The sequence below is a fragment of the Aulostomus chinensis genome, chromosome 20, assembly GCF_037954235.1.
Source record: "Aulostomus chinensis isolate RoL2024-O1b breed Wild chromosome 20, RoL_Achi_v1.0, whole genome shotgun sequence".
In the NCBI taxonomy this organism is placed as follows: domain Eukaryota; kingdom Metazoa; phylum Chordata; class Actinopteri; order Syngnathiformes; family Aulostomidae; genus Aulostomus; species Aulostomus chinensis.
The window spans coordinates 24,228,677-24,252,676 of record NC_141339.1 but is presented as its reverse complement, the minus strand read 5'-3'; the positions used below and the strand labels follow the sequence as shown (position 1 = coordinate 24,252,676).

Here is a 24,000-nt window from a genome sequence, read left to right as displayed (position 1 = left end):
TGTTACCGTTGTTCAGCTCTCATACACGATGTGGCTGTTAGTCTTTGTGGTATTTGTTCCACCCCTCCTCTCCTGTGGTTGGATGGCTTGGAGAAAAGTAGTCTCGTGTAGCAACGCACCATCATTCTTCTTTCATAGCAGCAACACTGGCTGGTTTGTATTTCCCTAAACCAGTTGTGATCCTGGTGCGCGGTGCGACGCGAAGCATCTGCTGTAAACCTTTACTACTGTTCATCAACATAACCATTAAGGCCTGTGACATTTTACAATCCAACTGTCAAGTCTTGACATTTGCAGTGTGTGGGTTGCTACTAGCTGGCTAGCTAGCTAGTTCTTGCTTGTTCTTGTTTCCCACAGTGAGGAGGATTTTAAACACGGTCATCTAACATTAGCACAGCATCTCCATGGAAACAGCTCTGCAGAACAACCTGAGCCTGAGTGGCGTGTTAAAGACCTCGTTCTACGCTGACGGAACGTGTCGAGCATGTTTCCAGTCAAATCGGCGTTGGGCCTCCGTCTGATCTGCTCTGGTGCTGCTCGGTAACTTAATCTGTAAACGTACATCACCTTCATTTTCTTTATTTCGGACCATCATTTTTGAATAAGAAGACCGCTGAGCAGCTGAAGTTGGAGGGGAGGCATTCTGACAGGAAGAGGAGTTGCAGTGTGGATGCCAGGACTGGAGTGAAGTGTGAGCACCTCAAGGAAGCTCCAGTATTTTCCGTTCCACCGCTGATGTTGAGCCTGGCTCGCCATCAGTTGGCCTTCCAGGAGCTGCTGGATGGAGCCGAGGCTGAGCCGGCCAGTCGACTTCCTCACCAAACTGGGGAAAACCATTCCTCTCTGGAGCTGGCTTTGAACACGGGGGAAATGTCACTGTGGAGCAGGAAAGGGCCCTCACCAAACTGCTGCCACAAACTTGGACCAGAGTATCATTATATCCTGTAGCGCGAAGATTTCCTGTAAATGGAACCACAGCGTCCAAACCATGAAGGACGGCGGCGACCTCAAACCTTTGGCTTCATCGTGTACTTTGGTGCCACAGGGTGGGACTCAACCATCCCTGGCAAAGACTTTTTTAAAGCAGCTACGGAACTTTATTTAAAACTCTGATCTGAAAATGCGCTGTTGTGTTGTGTGATTGTGGGGGCGGAGGAGGCCGCCACGGTTCTCGATCATCTAGACAAGCGTGTTCACAGCAGGTGGACTAACGATGTCCTCTCTCTTGCTCTCCCCTCAGAGGCTGCGACCAGTTTGTGGACTTGCTAACCTGGATCAGAGGACAGGCACCTGTACCAGGTAGGACCCGGCGGGGTAGCATAAGAGGGCTGGAACCATATGATTGACACTGCAGTCACCAGAGACACAATGACCCTGAATCCTTAACCTTCGCCAGGAGTGTGTGATTGTGTGTGTTAGCAGCTCATGAGCTCTGTGACAGGCACACACCTGAAGCCTGTTTCTAGTTTTAAAGTGCTTTTGGACCTTAATTGGAAAATCTGCCGATGTAGAACATTTTTCTGGAGGGTTCCTTTGTCTCAACCGTGATGCCTCTGACACGAGGCAGAGAAACAGGCGGGAACACACGGAGAGACTTGAGCTGAATTGCGGGTGCCGTTTCCTCCGGCAGCCTGCCAGCTTTGTTAGCGGAGGTGTGACCTCGACTGGGAGTGTAAATGAAAAAGCCTCCCTTTCGTGGTCCTGCTGCCCTCAGCATCACATCACGTGTCTGAATCGGCCTGTTGGCTTCACTCGCTTCATCTCTCCAACAAGAGAATCATCCCTCCATAATTCTGCTTCCATATGATCCCGTTTCTGCATCCTTACTGTGGGAGTGATTGGATTTGTGGCACTCAGTAGGGGCGAGGGCGGAGGTGCTAGACACAACTAGACATGGTAAGAATGCAGTGCAACACCAGATGTGTGACATCCTGTTCTTGATTTGATTGTTTGGACACTGTTATGGATAATCTGACTAAAGCCCCAACACGAGAAAGGCCACAGTCATGTAGCGGAAGAAGCTAGCTGCTATTCGTGTTGATAAGCCATGCTAATGGAACTAAAAATAACAACGTGACATCGGAAAAACACAAACGGGAGTCTTGGGCTCACAAAGTTGTTTTTCTCTCCTGCAACACTTCTTTGTGATTTAGAATGCAGAAGAAGGCAGCCCCGTAAATTTAGCTCGAAGCTAACGGTGACTAAACCCAGCAAGTATAATCCACGTCTTCGCCGCTCGTTTACTTTGCCGTTGAACGGGAAGTGTTTCGGTTAGTTCTGATCATTGATCAAAGGCTCAGTGGATCCCTGGTCATCTGTCTGGATCAAGGAGACCTGGATTCTACCAGACCACCTAGAGAGTTGGTGACCAGAGGTTTCTGGACAGTTTAGCTGCTGTTAGCATCAGTCTCTGTTAGCTTCAAGCTAAATGTAAGTTTCTGGCTCTTCCTGCATTCTTTAGTCACTGAGAAGTGATGCAGGAGGGAAAGGAGGACGAAGAAACATTTAGGAAAAGACGACTAATCACATCTCTTGCAGACGCAGGTGGACACCAGACGGAGGGGTGAAATCAGAGGTGTCACGCTCTGACTTTTCATGATGGCGGCAAATGTGATGATAGAACAGGAAACAGTGTGATTTGTGTGTCGGCCATGGCTTCCTCCTCAGTGCAACTAGTAGCTTCATACTGAAGATGTCATGGACTTTGTCTACTCTACATTTGAGCTCACCCATGTCTCTTTGTGTGTGTGTGTGTGTGTGTGTGTGTGTGTGTGTGTGTGTGTGTGTGTGTGGTTGTATCACAGAAATAGATCATGCAAAGCAGAGATCATTATCTGCACCTCAAAGCTTGATGAATCGACCTGTAGACTTCATACGGTGTCATCTCTGTGAAAATTTACACACGCACACACCAGACATCAGGCTCAGGATGTGCATCAGCGCCTGCAGATGCTGTAAAATGCACCCACTGCGTGTGTGTGTTTGTGTGTGTGTGTGTGTGTGTGTGTGTGTGTGTGTGTGTGTGTGAGAGATGAAGACATACAAAACGACAACTGTCATCGGCGGCTCCAAACTCTCTTCACACAGAGACACTTCCGAATTCATGAGAGAACTGAAAATACCTGAACACGTCCACTGAATTCATTACTGAAAAATTCTTTCTTGGTTCCATCAGGAAAATCTACGTCTTCGGGCAGTGTCGACACGTCACTGCGCCTCTTTTCTACTCTTTGTTAAACGTCTAGTGAGGTTTGTCTTTAGTGACACGCTGGATGTTGTGGTTCTGGAGTCAGAAGCCCCTCAGACGGCCCGTTGTGCTGGAAAATCAAAGAATGTGGAAGTTGGTGCGTGTCAGCTCTGATGCACGTGGCTGAGCTGACGGGAGTCCTGGGTTCAGGCAACATGGCTACAATTTATGTATTAACCTCTGCATCAAGGAGCCATGTTGTGACAAAAACCTCTGTGTGTCGCTGGGACTCTGGACAAGCACGCAGCGACCACCGGGCGACCAGTGCTCGGCCCCTCAGGATGCGACCACATCTACTTTTAGAAATGAGCATAATTACAAGTGTCAGTGTGATCTTGGACAGCCCACAGAATATCTTATCCCCACAATTTGAAGAATTTGTGGCCACGTGATGCAACGTGTTCCCATTTAATTCCTGCCTACAAGACGTATTTCATTTGTGTGCTTCGGTTGATTTGTGGGATGTAACTTGTTCAAATTGCTTGAAGAAATTCTGTCTCGCAGCTCCATAAATGAACCGCAAGGACAAAGACGGGTAATTACAAGAGGAAGACCTGCATGAAGGTCCAAAAACCCTCAGCGGCAGGACTGAAAACCGTCTGCACTGCTAATGTAACAACAAATGAGGTGACATGAGAATGAAATAACAGATGGAGGAGTAAACAGGGATGCAGGTACCATGGCAACCAGAGTTGGTACATGGGAAGACAAAAACCGGCAGTGACTGATGAAAGCTTCACTAAGTCCCTGTTCACAGGCTAACAGGAAGTGACACACACACACACACACACACACACACACACACACATTTCCACAAAGCAGTCGGACCTCATAAGCATGGCTGAAGGGAGAGCACACACACTCACATCCATTCCCCCACAATGGTGCGTTCAAATACAGTGGCAGAAAAAGCAGGAGGTGAAGAGGAAGATGAAGTGTGTGTTTTGTTGCCATGGCGATCCCAGCTTGGTACGACTGATGCAAGCTGTGCCCTTGACAGAATCATTACACACACACGCACACATGCGCGCGCGCACACACACACACACACACACCCCATCGGGGCAGAGTGTCAATGATGTTGACTAACAGCTGTGTCCAGATGAATGTCCGTCGGGTGAGCACACCCAAAAAAATGTGTGTGTGTGTGTGTGTGTGTGTGTGTGTGTGTGTGTGTATAAGAGATAACAGATTGGTAGAATTTGAATAGTAGTGTGGTTGTACTGCTGTTGGTTCCCATTATCCAGAGGTCCACAGGCCTCTTTGTTTGTGCAGTCAAATGGCATGGAAAGTAGTGTGTGTGTGTGTGTGTTTGTGTGAGTGTGAGTGTGTGTGAGTGTGTGTGTGTGTGAGTGTGAGTGTGTGTGTGTGAGTGTGTGTGTGAGTGTGTGAGTGTGTGTGAGTGTGTGAGTGTGTGTGAGTGTGTGTGAGTGTGAGTGTGTGTGTGTGTGTGTGAGTGTGTGTGTGTGAGTGTGTGTGTGTGTGTGTGTGTGTGTGTGTGTGTGTGTTTGAGTGCACATGCATGTAGTGGTGGTGGCGTGCATGTGTGTGTAGTGGTGGTGTGCGAGAGAGCAGTGTGGTACAATTCACTTCCGCATCGTTCCTCATGCAAATGACGGCTTTGTTGCCTCTGCAGGCTGCACACTTCCTGTACATGCTGTACTGCACTGTAATCGCAAGCAGTGTGTGTGTGTGTGTGTGTGTGTGTGTGTGTGTGTGTGTATGTGTGTATGCACATGTGCGTGCACCAGTGTGAAACGGTTGGCAGTTTGCACAAGTGGCTCAGTGTGTGCACCTCTCTACATTTATATTTGCACTGGTAGATGCGTGTTTAAAGCATGTCAGTGTTAATTGATTGGTGTGTGTGTGTGTGTGTGTGTGTAAGAGAACTGTATGTGCTCTGTGTTTTGTTTATCCGGGCTACATCAACGGTCAACTGTGTGGGAGGCGTGACGACTACAGTCTGTGCCGAGTCACGTCGAGACATTCAATGATGAAGAAGTTGAACTCAACATTTCTGGCAAGTTTGGTCATCGCGGCGTTCAGATTCATCCTCCCAGGACCAAGAACACTGGTAGAACATCTGATGAACCACCTGTCCCCGTCTAACACTTCAGCCAATCAGGTCACTGAACCAGCAGCAGCAACCAACAACACGGAAAGTCTCGTTCGCGCTTTCCTCTCAGTTGAAACAGACGTCTGACGGGTCCAACCAGACCTTCGGACTCATCACTGTGTTGTACAACTTCTAGAATATTCAGTCCTGTTAATTCCCATTAATTACTTTATATTTCCATTCATTCTCATGGAGGTTTTCCATGAACAAAACTCCTTATGCTGAAGTTCCAGAAAGTTTGTAGAAGTTTCCTGGGACATTTCTCATCTTTGCAATGCTAATGAGGTCAGGACCAGACCCAGAACTTGTACTGGTCCCGTTCTGTTACAGTGGGTCTCTCAAACACGATGTGAAACCCTCAAGTGGGTCTGAGAACTCTGCTAGCGCGTCGCTGCTCTGACTCACATGCTAACACTAGCTATGCTGACTTAGCAGCCATGATTTGGATGAAGTTAGCTTTGTTATGCTAGCTTTGTCATGCTACATGCAGCATAGCTGATTCTAAATGGCGAGAGATGAAGTCATGATGTCATCACTCGTGGCGGCCTGCTTACGTGGCGACACATCAGCTGAAGAAGAGAAGGACAGCATGTTTGAGGAGGGAGAGATGGAGGGATGAACAGGGGAGCACTAAGGTCAAGAGGTGGGGAGAAGGGGTCGTACTTATTCTCCATTTTCCTTTTCATCTCCTTTCCTTTCTCCAATTATTATCTCCCACCCTCCTCCCCCCTCCTGTCCTCACCTGCCCCCTCCATTCCTTCCATCCCCCTCCCTTCAGCTCCTTCCATCTTCCACCACTCTACGTTTTGCTCCACATTCTTTTACCTCTTTCCTTTCTCACCCTTCACTTTGGGTCAACCATTGTTCTCTTCCTCCATCATTTCCTGTTTTGCCTCATCCTTTCATTCCACTCTCCTGTTTCCTCCTACTTCTATCACTCATTCAAAATCTCACCCCCTCTCTTCCTCTATTATACCTCACTCTTTTCTTTCTCTCCTTTTTCTTTCCTCCTCAGCATTCTTCCCTCTCCCCTCTCCCATGCATTCGCTGTTCCTCATAACCTCCCTTTATTTCCTCATCCTACTTTCTCCTCTCTTGCCTCCTCTCATCCTGTCACTCTCCCTCTTTTCTTTTGCCTCCCTCCATCTTCCTGCTCATCAAAATTTTCTTTAGTCTTTTTCTCTTTTTTTCCACTCTCCCATCTTTCTATTCCTCCACTCCACTCCCTCCATCATTGTGCCCTCCCTCTTCACCTCATTTCCCCTCACCATGCCTTCATCTCTTCACACCTCCCTCCATCTTCACTGCCAGCGAGGAACAGGTGGCTCGCCTCTGCTGTGCCGCTCGGTGGCTTTCTGCCCGCCACAGAGCGAGCAAGATGGAGAGAATAGAGAGAGAGAGAGAGAGGGAGAGAGAGAGATGGCAGTGCCCTGGCGCTGGGGTTTGTACGGTGTGATGGACGGAAGGGGGAGGAGCAGGAGGAAGTGGAGGAGGAGGGGTCCGAGCAAAGGCTGTGATTTTGGAAGAAAGAGAGCAGCAGGTGCTTCAGTTAGAGACACTTAAGACAAGAGCAGCAGAATGACATCATTTCCTGTCCTCGCACAGGAAGTCAAGAAAGCCTTGCATTTTCCAGTAAATTATGACAACGCTCCAAATGTCTTCTTCTTCCCTCGTCTTTTTCTCCCGTGGAACGATTCATTTGAAGACAATCACTGGAAGAACTGTGCCACATGACCTGATAGCGCATCCCTCGAAATATTTTATTCCAGGTAGCCAGGGCTCTTCTGACATCCCCCTCTTCTGCTTGTCCTCTAATCTTAATCTCATGCTGTTGACATATTTGGGAAAATGGGGGATTGGTTCCTGTAGCTGCTGGGATTAGCTGCTGCTACAGCTGCTAGCCATCTCTGGAGCTAACTTCATATGCATGGCATTAGGACTGATAAGCTCCACGCTAGCTCCCTCACTCACTCTCAGGGTATTAGGGCTTAAAAGCTAGCACAGCTGGCTAGCACTTCCCGTCCATCACACGCCTGCGGATTAGCACATGCTAACAACAGTTAGCGCCAAGGAGCGGCTGAGCAGGCAAAGAATTAGCGCTTCAAAGAGGAGAAGTAAATCTGGTCTGTCTTCTGTGCAGTCACAAGCGTTTAAGTGTGGAGAAACGTGGGTGAACCCTGGAGGAGGGCGGGGCGAACAGCTCCCAGCCAGGTAGCGTCCAGCAGGAAGCTCCTGGCTGGGTCGGGCAGGGCGAGACGTTCCTGGCAGGTAAAAGGATGAAACTTTACTCAACATGTTTCACTTCTGTCAAAGGATTAAGATGCTGAGAACAAAACTTTGGCTCGTCTACTGTTCTATGTTTAGTGAAGTAGAAATACCTTGAAAAACATCTGTAATGTTCGTAGTATCCCCAGTAGTATTCATTGTTAAAGTGATGCTTCACCTGCTAAGGTTTTTTGTTTGTTTGTTTCGTGCTCCAAGTACGCAGTAAAAGTCATTTGAGTCTTGTATCCTGATTTACTAGCTTGAAGCTAAAGGAGACCCTTAGCCAGCCTCAACCAGAAACGCTCTTGTTGGTTAGCATTTAGCTTTAGTCAAAGTGTAGATGACCGATCGTCTGGCTGGATTAAGGAGACCTAGATTGTACCAGATGACCTGGACAGTTTGTTAACGGACATTTTGTGGACAGTTTAACTGTTATTAGCCACCAGGCTCTATTAGCTTCAAGCTAAATGCACATGACTGGCTCTTCCTGCGTTCTGGGGTGACAATGAAGGGAGGCAGGAGGGCAAAAGATCTTAGTGAGGTCAAGACACGTCTCCTCATCGTCTCATTCTTCTCTGTACTTGCACGTTTTGCTGATTTCCTCCCAGCTTTCTCCTTTCTAACCGCTCCCTTCTCCTCTTCCTCCTTCCACTCTTCATCTCGTCTTTCATCCTGAAGCAGCAAAAGAACCTCCTACAAGATTCATCATAGGTCCTCCTGCTTGTCGTCCTGGCTGTCAGCCTCGCGGTCTTTCTCTTCACGTTCACTCTTTCAACTGACAACAATGCAGGCGAGGAAATTAAAAGACGTTTAGATGCTTGTTTTGTGGCGGGTGTGTGTTTCCATCCCTGCCGACACAAAAACACACACTCACGGATTTGCCTGACAACTGGATGATGTTGGACTTGTGTGCTAACTTCAGCTACACCGGAGGATCAGACACAGCTGTCAGGTGTGTGTGTGTGTGTGTGTGTGTGTGTGTGTGTGTGTGTGTGGCATCATCACTAAGTGTTGCTCTGTCCTCTATCGTTCTAATTCCCTCTGGATTTTAAACACGTTTAGCTGAGGCCCAGAAATATCTATGCAAATATATTCAGATAATCTACATTTAAAAAAAAAGTACATATGAAGACGTTTCTTCACAAATCTTGATTGTTGGCATGAAAGTAAAGCACGTTAGGGGTTGGAATGAACGCCGGGACGCGGCTCAGACAGTTTCATCTCAGAGAGCTGCAGTTCCACAGGGCAGAATCACATGACTGTTGCAAGTCCAAATATTTGCATTAAAGACTGTGAATGTTAATAAAATACATTCAAGCTACGATGAAAAGGTTCTTGAAGTCATCGGGTTCTTTTTCGTTTACAAAAGCCCTGATGGAAGCTGAAGATGAGGAAAATTTGAAAATGTGAAAAAATGCAGCTCCGCTGTAGCGTGGAGCTCAAACCAACAATATCATTGTTGGATGTTGTTATTTTTTCTTGAGTTCTTTCATTTGAACGTCCAGCATCTCCCCCTGCTCGCACCAGTGTGACTGACGAGGAGCCTGCAAGCTCACATGACACTCCAGAAGTTGATTTATTGTGTTTTTGTTGATGGATGAGGCGCACTGCCACCTACTGGCCACATAATTCTGTGTCTAAACCCACAATCTACTAAAATACCAGATTGAACTGTAACTATAGCAACAATGCCATCGGATTTCAACGTTTGCAATTAAATTTGTTTCCCTCAGAACATATTTTGAGAACACAGTTTGGTTTCATGGAAGAGGGACCTTTAGGAGGCGGAGCCAGCTCACGGCGCTTTCTTTCTGTCTCTTTAATATGAGCACTACTTGGTCAGGCATTATAATGTTTGAAGGACTGATTGCATGCTGCTGAGTTATGCTGGTGTTAGATGGCGTCCTGATGCTGACGACATGACATCACAACCTCCAATCATCCAGGTGTCAGCTAGCTAGCATCGTGCTAACCTGGAACACTCATCCAGTGGGCGCTGAGTCTGTTTCTACAGACGTTGGAAGAGTTAAAATGTTTCTGCTGGAATCCTTCAGCTCATCAGAACTTAAACACACACACACACACACACACACACACACACACACACACACACACACACACACACAGCTCATATAGCCCAGCAATGTGCCACCACAGAGCCGCCTCTCTGCCCGGCACTGGAATCCACAGCTCAGCCGCAAACCGACCGGGAAACCTTTAACGGCCTGAGGTCGGCCAGAGAGAACCACGCGGATAAATTACAGTGTTTGGTTTTGGTGAGGAGAGAAAACCTGACGGGAGTGTGAGTGGGTTCATGAACAGCCTGTCTGTGTGTGTCTGAGTGTGTGTGTGTTGAGTTATTTTCTGTGTTTTTATGTTTGCAAAGAGATTGAAGTGCAGATCTGCATCTTTACAGTCTGCCAGCAGGGGCGCTAGTGATTCGGGGCTCCACCTACCAGCCTGACAGTCTCCACTCTGGGAAAGGTTTGTCTCATCAATTCAAGGTTACGACTGAGGCTCCGAATTAGAATCTCAACTTCGGACCTGAACACAGAGAAGCTGTGCAACTATAAAATGGTGGAGTGCGAGGCGAGTGAGGCTGAGGATGTAGCGTTGCGGCTAAAACACGAGCTGTTGTACCTCCAGAACGACTCTGCTGATGTTGAGTCACGGGGCCAAACGGCAAATCTACATTATCAGATTGAATGTCTTTGACGAACACAACTTTATTGCCCCTGGTTGGTCAGGGCCGTTGCTGGTCCAGCAGAGTCCAGTCAGGACACTGAACGCCAAATCATCAGCAGTCAGTGAACGTGATGAGGCTGAGATAGAGAGAGGAGCGGCGTGGGCTGAACTTCAGTCCTCGACGCCTCACCCGTGCTGTGACGTCACGACAGTAAGCTGATCAACATGATGCTTGTTTACGGAATTGGAGTTTGAACTTTTCTGACAAGAAACTCTTCAGGGACAGCTGACATCATCAGAGAGGCTCCAACTGCCACCACGAGGGAAACCTAGAGATGTTAACCGAGTTACGACGTCACAATCCAGGTTCAAGGTCGTTGGTTGTAATGAGCAGGTGGTTAACGGAGGGCAAGGATGGCGGTCGGAAGTGACCAGCGCCACAGTCACAGCATCTCCCCTCCTCTCGTTCCTCGGATGCTGCTGATTATAGTTAGCTCCTCCCCCTCCCTCCTCCTTCTGTTTCAGTGTTTTGCCCTGCAAAGACGGCTTCATTAACCCAAGACCTCAGCATGAAAACACAGCAGAGACCCAGCCACTTACATAAGAGCCTCACTTATATAATTTGATGCATATTTGATGCTGAACGCTGCAGCGGCAACACAGAAAGCTTCGAGGCGTGTGTGTGTGTGTGTGTGTGTGTGTGTGTGTGTGTGTGTGTGTGTGTGTGTGTGTGTGTGTGGAGGAGGAAGGGTTTGTAGAGTTTGGCCTCTCCTTGCCTTCCCTGAGCTGTTGCATCATGAAGTTAAAGGTGAACGGGGCAGTGAGAGAAAGAGAGAGAGAGGGAGAGAGAGAGAGAGGCAACTCAACTGTGTTCTACTGCACTAAAGACATGTCGGAGTTCTCACTACTTCTTGTCATGTGACTGTTGTTTCCATAGAGACGCAGGACAATCATAGACCCTGTAAAGGTTCCAGGTCTGGCAGTCCCAGTCCAGCCCTGGAACCCCCCTGACAGCACGTGACGGCATCGTGCCTTTCAAGTACATGAACGTGTTTCTCGTGCTCATGAAGATGTGTTCCACTTCCAGTCATGACGACTGAGGACGAACCGCTCGTGTTCCACTTAGTTTTAATCTCCAGTCCAAGTGTCAGCGCATCCCTGATCCTCCGTCTGGATCAAGGAGACCTGGATGACCGCAGACGACCTGGAGAGTTGGTGACCAGGCACTGTGACCTGACCGTGGATCTTGGTGGGTTTCGAGGGGACTGGTACTGGTGTAGGAACCAGGCTTGTGTGAGAGAGGTGGTTGTTTGGTTGGAACCAGGCAGAAAACCACGTCTCGGAAACACAAAGCCGCTCTGCATGTCAGGTGACGATGACGAGGGACTGTCAGGTGCTCCCAGCGGACAGAGCCGTAGAGCCGCTGAGAGGACGGCTGGCTGCTGGACTCTGGTTCTGCAGGACAGCTCAGACAGAAACAAATACAAAAAAAAAGAAAAGTTCCCACACTGTTTTAACGACGCTTTCCGGACACGCTGCCAGTTGTCCAGGTTCCTGAATCCCGGATTCCTGTTCTGATGGTAAACAACCTGTTTTGTTATGAGGGGTTTTGCCGGGAAGCGGCGGGTGACTCGTCAGCTGAGTTCGTGTTTGTCTGGCATGGAGCACTCAGGATGTAAGTCATCGCTGGGCGCTGGTGCCAAACACATCTGAGAAAAGAACTGCAGAATTAAAGAGGACCTGGCCAGGGAGCCTCTGTCAGTAGAACCAGCAGTTCAGAGAACGCAGCAGAACACCGAGCGTCACTGAGAGGTCTGGAGAGAACAGGAGATACGTGTGTGTGTGTGTGTGTGTGTGTGTGTATACGTGTGTGTGTATACGTGTGTGTGTGTATACACGTGTGTGTGCATACACGTGTGTATACGTGTGTGTGTGTATACGTGTGTGTGCATACGTGTGTGTATACGTGTGTGTGTATACGTGTGTGTGTATACACGTGTGTGTGCATACGTGTGTGTATACGTGTGTGTGTATACGTGTGTGTGTATACACGTGTGTGTGCATACGTGTGTGTATACGTGTGTGTGTGGATACGTGTGTGTGTGTATACGTGTGTGTGTGGATACGTGTGTGTGGATACGTGTGTGTGTATACGTGTGTGTGTGTATACGTGTGTGTGTATACGTGTGTGTATACGTGTGTGTGTGGATACGTGTGTGTGTATACGTGTGTGTGTATACGTGTGTGTGTGGATACGTGTGTGTGTGTATACGTGTGTGTGTATACGTGTGTGTGTGTATACGTGTGTGTATACGTGTGTGTGTGTATACGTGTGTGTGTGTATACATGTGTGTGTATACGTGTGTGTGTATATTACCTAAAATCATCAAACATCATCAAAGCTTCAAATTTCAACATAATTTCTTTATTCTAAATGTTCAATTTTTCTCTTTTAAATGAAGATTTTTTTTCATAACAGTTCAGCTAAAAGAAAACCTGAGGGTTTGTCCCTCTGAGCTGCTTGACTCTTGACTTTGACTCAGCTGAGGCCAACGATCATGTGACAACTGATCCACAACTTGTAGGACATAAAAAACCCCAGCTGTGCAGCGACCAGACAGCACCTGTCTGCCTGCTAGCTTTCCTGCTAGCCAGCTTGCTATCTGAGCTACTTTCCTGCCACTAAGTGGACGGCTGCCCTTCTGGTGACATTGGTGAAATGCTTGAACAACCCCCCCCCCCCCACCCCGCAACAACCTCCACCAACACCCCCCCCCCACCACCTCCACCATGCCCCCCACACACACAGTGCAGCGGGTGCCAGATAATGAGGTTATGTAAGTTAAACTCTTCCCCGTGTTGTTAATATTGATTAGCCCTCTCTGTCTGATGTACAGCAGACACACACACACACACACACACACACACACACACACACACACACACACACAGTGCCGCTGGGTTGCCAGTCCATCAGCTGGCAGATCAATCAGAGACTAATGAGATAAATGAGCTCTCTAATTAGTTAACGAACCGCTGGCACGCTGACTGACAGAAGTACACACAGAGCGCCGGCCGGGCAGCTGCTCCTCCTGTACGCCGGGGGGGAAACCCCCCCACTGAAACTAAAACATTCTCTTTACCCAAAGTGCCATCACGGCTCTCCTGTTTTACATGAAAATGCAAAATAATGTGTCGGACAAAGTTGAGGGCAGGGGAGGGAGGGCAAAGGGCCTGGAGCTCCAGAGGACGTCTGGAACTGAGTTACCATCTAATGTGTGACAGAGAGACCGCCGTGGAGCAGGCGAGCTGCTGACACCAGCCAACTGAACATGGACGAGGAACGATCGATTCTCTGACGATAACTGATGCATCTTGTCAATCAAAACAATCAATTACCAACTGATCTGAAGAATTCTTCCTCAACACGCCTCCTCCAGAGGTTTGAGTGAGTCGAGACTTCGATTGGAAAGTCCTCTGGGTTGAAAACAAACACGTCAATTAAACCCCGAAAATCAACGCAGTCAAGCTTTACCTTCACACCAGTATGATGGCAGCAATGACAAGCAAGGGCTGCTTTTATTTTGAAGGCAAGATCTTTGCACTGCCAGAGATTTTTCACTGGAAACTGATCCAGGATCAGGTGTGACAAGGCAGATAAAAGATTTCTTCATCATGCTGGAGTCGCTTGAAGCAGTTCTCCTGTTGGGTTTCCGCTCTTGGTTCTGCTTATGACTTCTCACGTCCCGCCAACACGTTCACTGATGGGAGAAAAGCAACCGTCATCTCTGAGACAGCTAAAAGCTCTGTCTGTCTGTCTGTCTGTCTGTCTCTCAGCGCATTGACAGCAGGCTGAGACATGTCACTCAAACCAGACTGAAATGTAAAAGGTTCTGAAAGATATTCCATCCTGGCAAGCCTTTTATTCAGGGGGTTTAAACGGTCTGACGGAACCAGCAGGAGTCCAGCTATTTCCACCATGTTCTGTATTTAGCTGGTGAAACAGTAAATGTGACCAGTAAATGCAGGGACTCACTGGTCTCTGTGGTTGGAGGGTTGGCTTGGACTCAGTCAGCTGGAACTGACAGCTCTACACTCTTAACCCTGACATACTATTTATCACACTACATGTGGGTGTGTGTGTGTGTGTGCGCGCGCGTGTGTATGTGTTTTTGTGTGTGTGTGTGTGTGTGTGTGTGTGTGTGTGTGTGTGTGTGTGTGTTCCATAGCTTGTGTAACACTAAACTGGACACCCCTGATGGAACCAAAGCAGCTTCTCTGGAACAGACACATAGCTGGACTGTCCGTAGGGACAGCCCTGAATAATTTTAGCCTGGTGGGGCAAGCCTGGGCTGGCCGGCACAGAAATGTTTGGACAGACGCTCAAACTTAGAGGCCGACTCTCTCTTTGTGTTTCAGAAACCAAATTTAAGAAACTGCTGTAAATTAACATGGAACATCCGCCAGTGACGATATCATGAAGTAGAAAACAGTGCTGATCGTTGCTGATTGACAGAAGCAGCAGGGAGGAGGTGTGTTTGTAGTCAACAGGAAGTGGTCATGTCAGGGAGGAGGTGTGTTTGTAGTCCAACAGGAAGTGGTCATGTCAGGGATGAGGTGTGTTTGTAGTCCAACAGGAAGTGGTCATGTCAGGGAGGAGGTGTGTTTGTAGTCCAACAGGAAGTGGTCATGTCAGGGAGGAGGTGCGTTTGTAGTCCAACAGGAAGTGGTCATGTCAGGGATGAGGTGTGTTTGTAGTCCAACAGGAAGTGGTCATGTCAGGGAGGAGGTGTGTTTGTAGTCCAACAGGAAGTGGTCATGTCAGGGAGGAGGTGCGTTTGTAGTCCAACAGGAAGTGGTCATGTCAGGGAGGAGGTGCGTTTGTAGTCCAACAGGAAGTGGTCATGTCAGGGAGGAGGTGCGTTTGTAGTCCAACAGGAAGTGGTCATGTCAGGGAGGAGGTGCGTTTGTAGTCCAACAGGAAGTGGTCATGTCAGGGAGGAGGTGCGTTTGTAGTCCAACAGGAAGTGGTCATGTCAGGGAGGAGGTGCGTTTGTAGTCCAACAGGAAGTGGTCATGTCAGGGAGGAGGTGTGTTTGTAGTCCAACAGGAAGTGGTCATGTCAGAGAGGAGGTGCGTTTGTAGTCCAACAGGAAGTGGTCATGTCAGGGAGGAGGTGCGTTTGTAGTCCAACAGGAAGTGGTCATGTCAGGGAGGACGTGCGTTTGTAGTCCAACAGGAAGTGGTCATGTCAGGGAGGAGATATGTTTGTAGTCCAACAGGAAGTGGTCATCAGTGCTTATGTTGAAAATCTTTGTCCTTTGCTCCGTGTGGTCTCTTCGCATGTTTCCTCCACTGTGGCGCTGTAGGTGCGGTTTCTCGGGCAGCAGTGAGGTTGACGGATGATTTGTGGTGATTTTGTGGAATTAAAGTTGGAGTGAACCTTTGTGTTGACATCTGACTCATTAATGATTGGATGTTTAGTGTAAACACTGTTTTTTTTTGTGTCTGTTCATGCTGGATCTGAGGAGACTCGACGGTAACCTTTAAGAGCTGACGTCACCCGCTGTTGTCAGCTGTAGCTGAGTGGCCGCCCACTGCGGCGTGTGTGTGTGTGTGTGTGTGTGTGTGTGTGTGTGTGTGTGTGTGTGTGTGTGTGTGTGTGTGTGTGTGCAGTTTTAATGAGAGCAGCTGGAGGGTTTGAGCTCAGCCTTCATTCAGCCTGCTGCGAAAGGTATGTGAGAGTGGGAAGGCCCCCCCTAACGCTCCATCAGACTTATGTCAACCACCTCCACGTTAGCTGAGCCAAGCTAACGCCAGTTGTTAGCTTGTTAGATAGTCAAGCCAAGACATGTGCATATGTGTATGTGCCCCCCCCCCCGGGGGGTGTGGTGGACATCATGAGACCCCGTAGAGTGACGTTGTGAAAGAGATGGTGTGAGGAGAGGGAAGAAGGAGAGGGTGGACAGCGAGGGAGAGGTAAAGGAAGCAGTGCACTCTATGGGGCGATTTTGGGTGTCCAAGGAGGACGATAGCCATGTTTAAAAACATTGTCATTTCCTTGTGCCAACAGGTGGCGCTATAACTCATGTGACCTCACACATAATGGCTCCTCCTTGTTGCAGGCTCCGCCCCTTCCTCCTGTTTGATGAAAATCATCCTCATAGTTTTTGCAGACAAACGGCTCTTAAAACACGACCTGGCAACACAACATTCCCTTTGAAAACACAACGTTTGTCTCCATCTCGGAATTTCAGTGACGGCATGTGTGGGTCATTCTCACAGCGATGGAGATGAAAGACAGTTGACCCCCCGCTGACCTTCTGTAGTTCTGGTCCTCCTCACCAAACCAGTCCACCACTGATGCATGGAGCCAGAGAAGGACTTTCCCAAAGTGTTGCCACGGCGATGTGGAAACCATGTTGTCTAAATATAATAGTTTAGTATGATTCTCCCTTCCCTGGAAGCAAAGGGGCCAAAACCAAAGCGGGTGAGAGCCAGAGGGACCTGAGCAGCCTGGTCACATGGTTTTGGCCTTTTGGACCAACGAGATGAGCGAGATACGGTGAGATAGCGGAGGAGAGAGAGGAAGGCAGCAGGGCAGAGATAGACAAATAGACACAGAGATAGTTTTCACTGCTGGAACAGGGACAGCTGGCCTGTGTGTGTGTGTGTGTGTGTGTGTGTGTGTGTGTGTGTGTGTGTGTGTGTGTGTGTGTGTGTGTGTGTGTGTTGGCAGGGCTCAGTTGCATAACACTCAAATGGTTCCCCCTGCGGCTTTGAGGCTGAAGTGCTCTTTCTCTCTCTCTCTCTCTTTCTCTCTCTCGCTCTTTCTCTCTCTCTCGCTCTTTCTCTCTCTTTCTCTCTCTCTCTCTTTCTCTCTCTCTCTTTCTCTCTCTCTCTCTTTCTCTCTCTCTCTTTCTCTCTGTCTTTCTCTCTGTCTTTCTCTCTCTCTATCTCTCTCTTTCTCTCTCTCACTCTGTCTCTCTCTCTCTTTCTCTCTCTTTCTCTCTCTATCTCTCTCTTTCTCTCTCTCGCTCTTTCTCTCTCTTTCTCTCTCTCTTTCTCTCTCTCTTTCTCTCTCTTTCTCTCTCTATCTCTCTCTTTCTCTCTCTCACTCTTTCTCTCTGTCTTTCTCTTTCTCTCTCTCTCTCTCTCTTTCTGTGTCTCTCTTTCTCTCTCTCTCTTTCTCTCTCTCTCTCTATCTCTCTCCCTCTCTCTCTCCCTCTCTTTTTCTCTATCTCTCTCTCTCTTTCTCTCTCTCTCTCTTTCTCTCTCCCTCTCTTTTTCTCTCTTTCTCTCTCTCTCTCTTTCTCTCTCCCTCTCTTTTTCTCTCTTTCTCTCTCTCTCTCTCTTTCTCTCTCCCTCTCTTTTTCTCTCTCTTTCTCTCTCCCTCTCTCTCTCTCCCTCTCTCTCTCTCTCTCTATCTCTCTCTTTTTCTGTCTCTCTCTCCCTCTCTCTCTCCCTCTCTTTCTCTCCCTCTCTTTCTCTCTCCCTCTCTCTCTCTCCCTCTCTCTCTTTCTCTCTCCCTCTCTTTTTCTCTCTTTCTCTCTCTCTCTCTCTCTTTCTCTCTCCCTCTCTTTTTCTCTCTCTTTCTCTCTCCCTTTCTCTCTCTCTCTCTCCCTCTCTCTCTCTCCCTCTCTCTCTTTCTCTCTCCCTCTCTTTTTCTCTCTTTCTCTCTCTCTCTCTCTTTCTCTCTCCCTCTCTTTTTCTCTCTCTTTCTCTCTCCCTTTCTCTCTCTCTCTCTCTCTCTCTCTCTCTCTCTCTCTCTCTCTCTCTCTGTTGCTGAAGCATGCAAACACACTTGGGACACGATTGCTGTCATACCCACAATCAGCTCAGTTGAAGGTGGTCGTCATTCTAAGGTCCAGTGGCAGTACTGAAGTTCTGATCAGAGAATTGCCAGATTTGTCGATGACAGTCTAAAGTTTGCTGATTTATTTTGATCCCTGAGAGTTGATGATTGGTGTCCAGAATCTTTTTTTCCCATCCCAATTATTTGCATGAGTTTGGCTGCTGGGAAACTTTTGTGTATTCACCTCTTTCGCGCAGGAATACTGCTGTTGGAAGATTGTTTATGTACATTTGAAGTATCTTCAGGAGAGAATGTAGGTGTTTAACTCCCTAACATGGTTGTTACATCTAGATAAAGCTAACCATTTGGCCACCAAACCTGCTGTCATGTTAACCATGAGGAGCGAGGGATGCTAAGTTAGCTTAGCTGCCCCTGCTAGCTGGAGCTGACATCTCATTTCACCACAGATTCACGCCAGTGACAAACCTCAACTTGACTCCCCCATGTGAGGTTGTTTTCAAGTCCTGAACATCAGCATTGATCGACTGGTGAGTAGGCAGGTATGCTAGCAGGTATGCTAGCATGGTCAATAGCGAGGTATGCTAGCTGATGCCAGGTCTGACAACTCTAAACTGCCAAAACAAACCAAAATTTGCTGCCAGCTTAAATGTCTCTGTCGTGGTTGAACATTAGGTAAACTCTCATTTGTTGTCATAGAAACCAAAACCTCACTCAACCAGCACTCCTCAGTAGCGCTCCTTGCTAGCGCTCCTCACTTCTAGCTGACCATGCAATGAGTTTTCTCTTTGACTGTGGTGAAAGGGGAGAGTTGTAACCCCAGGACAGCCTCGTGGTTTTGATTAGCCCTTGTTCACAAAGCAAGGGTCAATGCTAATTTCCCATCATGCAACTCTTTTTATCGGTTCTTTTGGGAAAACAAAAAAAAAGAGTAGTTGAACCACCGTGCAGGCGAGCCAAGTGTGAGTCAGTGCAGCCCTGCTTATTTCCCGTGTGGGTCCCGTGTGGGTGTCGCCTCGGGGAGCACCCTGTTTTTGGACTCATTTCCATGCTGCTGCTGTATGTAAACTGTGGAAATTGCATACCTTGCATTTTCTCTGCTGTTTTCCTAAAGCTACTGACAGCTCTGTCATTTATAGTGTGTGTGTGTGTGTTTTTGTGTGTGTGTGTGTGTGTGTGTGTGTGTGTGTGTGTGTTTATGGCCATGCTAGCACAGGCATCCACTGTTGCGTGTGGCTGTGTATTTTTAAATGTTTATGTGCTTCTGAGTCTGTGTGCATGTTAAAGCTGCCACTTTTACATACAAATGGACGGCAGTTACATTCAGGCTGCTGCCAAATGAGTTCATGCAGTCACGCCAGATCAACCTCAGCGTGTATTTTACAGTATGCAGAGATTCTAAATACACGTTCTGGGAGGACATTCCGCCCCTGACAGGCAGCAGAGGTTGGTCTGCCACAGCTAAAGGGGGCGTGGTTAAATTTAGGCAACAACCTGAGAGAAAACATTCTGTATTTCAAGTCATTCCTGAATTTTCTACATGAAACCAAGAAGAGAACAGCCTTGAATACCACGAATAAGATCATCATGCTGCTGCAAGGTGTTCTTATTATTGCAGTTTAGTGTGTATAAATACAGGAGACGGTACTTTAACAGGACTTTTAACGGAGGTATGCTAATACCCCTGACACTATTTGTGATAAACTAGCTAGCGAGCTCAGCTCTCGAAGGTCACGCTCACGCCAAAAGTCAAGATGTATTTGCACGATTGAATGATGTATAATGTCAATAGAAAGACTTGAATTCACGTCTTTTGCAGGCAACGTGGTGTGAACAGCGCGACCACAGGGAACGATGGGAACGATGGGAACGATGCGTTCTGCCTCTTTGCGCTTGTGGAATGTTCAACTTTGAGTGAGAGTTCTGCTTGAAGCCAGTCAGTCTGATGATGTCAATGACCAGCTATCGTTTGTGCGCCACAGCTGTTGGTTTTTACCACGACTGACACGTCCCAGCTAGCCGTAGATTTTGGGATGATTTATCAATGTGGGTCTGAGCGTGGCAGCGCTGAGATGATGAGCTCTGACCACCTGGGAGCAGGTCCGGCACGCTAACGAGCTCCATTAGCAGAGGCGCACGAGCTGTGATGGCTAACATGACGAACTGCGGACCACGCGGGTGAATCAGGGTGGGGGGGGGGGGTGGCCTGCTGTAGTGATGTCATAGTTCGTGGTCCACAGCCACAACAGCTTAGGTTAGCTAATTGTATGTTTAGTGAGATAAAAGCAACCATGGATTTGTGGGATAACGCCAACATTCTCATGAAAAGGTGGTTCAAATGTACATGAACAGTAGTAGTAGTAGTAGTAGTAGTAGTACAAGCACAGCTGCAGTATTCGTCTGACACGCTCAGAGGTCTGGAGGGTCGGGGCAATGATAACTCGTTCCTTTAACATTTAAACAACTACGTTTGCTCATCTCATGCTCAGCGTGAGGCTCATCAGGAACAGCGAGGCACTCTGGGAACTGTAGTTGTTGAACATTAAGAGCAATTGACAGCTGATGCTTCCTCCTCCTCCCCCTCCGCCCCCTCCTCCTCCTTCTCCTCTCTCTGCGCCTCATGTCAAGTGATCCTAACAAGGCGGATTATATATTTTAAGATTGAGAGCAGTCCAGATATGTTCAAGTTTTTATGTAAGCTGCTCTCTCACCACTCTGATACGTATGGAGTCCTCGACTCAACAGCTGTTTCATAACTAGCAGTCTCTCGCCCGTGTGTGTGTGTGTGTGTGTGTGTGTGTGTACAGTTATGAGTCTGTGTGTGTGATAGCTTAACAATAAAGGTCTGAATTATAAATGTGCACTGAATGCTTCGGAGGGAACAGACATCTATCTGGCCTAGTTAGATAGCGTAGCCATGTGCAGTCTGCGGCAGCAGCTGGAGTCTGATACTGAGCCATTATAGGATTCCACTTATTCTTCTTCCTCATCTTCTTCTTCTTCGTCTTCTTCTTCTTCTTCGTCTTCTTCTCATTTTGGTGAATTTAGAGAAACTAATCAACAAACTGAGATTTTAAGATGAGACGGACGGAAGATTTCTGAGCTGCTGTTGTAGAAGCAACATGGGTTTCCTGGCACAACTTCACCAACTTCCAATGTGCATGGAGAAGAAAGCAAGAGGTCAAAAAGCTCCAGCCACATTTGTAGTTCAACAGCTGTAAGAGGAGGTTCCGGCTCGTGGCCTCCGTCGTCGTGATGATCGTCGGTCCAATGAAGTCATTTGTTTACCTACAAGTTTTTTCTTTCACACATGAGTGGTAGTTTTCCTCCGAGGAGCTGGCGGATCACAGTGGCGTTCCCTGGTTTTTGTCAGAATGTTATGTTTAGCGTTGTAATCTCTCTTATTTGCAAGTGCATAATAGAACATAATTGCATAACTTCTTCTTCAATAATAGAACAAATACTCTGGTTTGTTTGTATTCCTGTGAGCCAATCATATTCATTGTGGGTGGTGCGAAGCCTGGGATGAAGCAACAGAGGCCTTGCCAAATAATGTTGGGGAATATAATGGACCTACAATTTGAGAATTTGTCAGGACTCCCCATCTTCAGTGTGGACGTTGCTACTTGCCAGCTTGCTAGCTAGCAACTCAGAGGTTGATGTAGCGAGAGGGGACGTAGCCTAATGCTAGCACTCCAGAATGACTGAAATAGTGGTGACATGTACACTTGGACTGCAAAGTTGTTCTGGTAACTGGACTACGTCTTGGTTAACAGCGCCGTTGTTACAGTCGGTTCTATTCCCACCCCGAACTCCTAAACCAGGGTCAGACTGGCAGCAAACTACAGCCCTCCTAAGGTAGCATTAGCAGGGCTGCTGCTAACGGCTAGCAGACCTCTGCCCTCGCACCACATGGGAGGATATTTAATGACATGTTGTTTGAATTCATGTGTGCCATTTATTAATTTTGTGCACTTAATAATTCTCCATCTTCTCACATGGGTGAGTCACACCTGTGTTTTAAAGTTAAAACTGTTGATAATAACATGAATATTTGTGTATTGCCGAGGAGAACAGAAGAAGAGGTATTTTTAGAGAGCCGGCTGCACGTGTACATAATTCATAAATGTAGTTCTGTGTGGCGATTCATAATGAATACATCCATGTTAAATCAAGCTGCATAGTGCTGAGGCTTGCAAATATACAACACTGTGTTATACACACACACACACACACACACACACGCACACACACAACCAGCACTGACCTGCAGGTCGCTGCATGAATAATATCAACTCAAACAATATGTAGTGTCTCACTGCAGCAGAGATATTCCCGGTGGAAGATGGTGTGTGTGTGTGTGTGTGTGTGTGTGTGTGTGTGTGTGCGTGCGTGTGTGTCCTCACGATTGTGTGTTTATGTGCAGCATGTGTCATCGTTTCCATGCGTGTGTGTTTAGCCATGTGTGTTTGCAGCTACTAGAACTTAATCATGGAGCTGAAATTAAAAATGATGACATGGCTGCTCACATCATTCACTTGTTCAACAACGTACGTCAAAAAAAATGAATCCGTTTGTATTTGTTGCTTTAAGAAACCCTGAATTTCATCAACCCACCGTATCTCAATATAAGCTGGTCAATCACCCTGAACTGTCAGTGGTAAAAGGGGCGGGGCCTTGAACTGGCTCATATTCGATGGAGAAAATGTTCTGAAATGTTCCTGACTCGTTCCCAGAAAGCTGGTGGAGGCGAGTTGGAAGACGAGGAGTTTCCTGATGGTCTGTTAGCGTCTCTTGTTGCGGCTGGCTGTTGTTACACAGTTAGCTAGCTAACGTTAGCGGACTTGTTTGCTGACTCAGCCTCAGGACACCTGGATCCCACTTTGGTTCTGACTTGTCGTTCCTCTTCGTCACATGAGCCTCGTGTGAGTCCAGGTTTGGTGGACGAATATATTAAACTGACTTTTTCCTCATGAATATAATGAGGGTTGATGCGAAGCTAATGTCAGCTAACAAAGTTAGAAAAAGCCTCCAACAACAACAACTTATCCAGGGAGTGAAAGGGACTGCCTGAGGACGTTGATCCAAGTTTAAATACTTCATCTAAAGTCGTGGGTTGTTTCTTAAAGGGTCACCACAACTCTATTTATGAATCACTTCAAATCAGTGACACAATGAACCACAAGCTGTTTTTACTTTTATATATTTCTCATACATCCACATTCTGTAAGTGTGCGTGAGTGTAAATGTGTGTGTGTGAATGCGTCACTGCAAAAGTCTCTTATGTGTTGGCTGGTGCTGCCCCCCTCTCCTGGCCCCTCCATCTATTTCTGGCTCTGCGTCATGCCTGGGCTTTACTCCTGTGGCAAGAGGAGTGTTTCTCTAGGGCTCCCACTCTGCTGTACACACACACACACGCACACACACACACACACACACACACACACACACACACACACACACACACACACAGCCACCTTCTGACACACGCCTGCTTGGTAAACGAGTGAGCACACTTGGATGTAAACACAGAGAGTGATGGACGCAGTAAAGAGCAGATGGATGAATAGCTGCTGATGAACTGGGCATAATGGGAGTTTAAACACACACTGTGTGTGTATGTGTTTGTATGTGTGTGTGTGTGAAAGAGAGGAAGAGAAAGAGAAAGTGTGTGTGAGAGGGTCAGCGATCAGTGTGTCTGTTACCGTGGCAATGGAGGAAAACGGAGGAATGCTTTCAGTCATAGAAATGGAGAGATGTCCAGGTTAGTCCTCTATCATCTATCTATCTATCATCTATCTATCTATCTATCTATCTATCTATCTATCTATCTATCTATCATCTATCTATCTATCATCTATCTATCTATCTATC

The 24,000-nt window shown here is 47.5% G+C and overlaps 1 protein-coding gene across 4 annotated transcripts in view; it reads left to right on the top strand.

The window, feature by feature from the left end:
* Positions 1–24,000, top strand: part of hivep2a (HIVEP zinc finger 2a) — an 88,725-nt gene that overhangs the window by 5,352 nt on the left and 59,373 nt on the right. For 2 of the 4 annotated variants that reach the window (XM_086189514.1, XM_086189511.1), the window contains exon 2: positions 1,241–1,299. The gene's annotated coding sequence lies outside the window, so the exon portion shown is untranslated. Of the gene's footprint in view, positions 1–1,240; positions 1,300–7,530; positions 7,632–23,550; positions 23,891–24,000 lie in introns of those variants that run through there. The other 2 variants (XM_086189513.1, XM_086189512.1) reach the window with 2 other exon arrangements.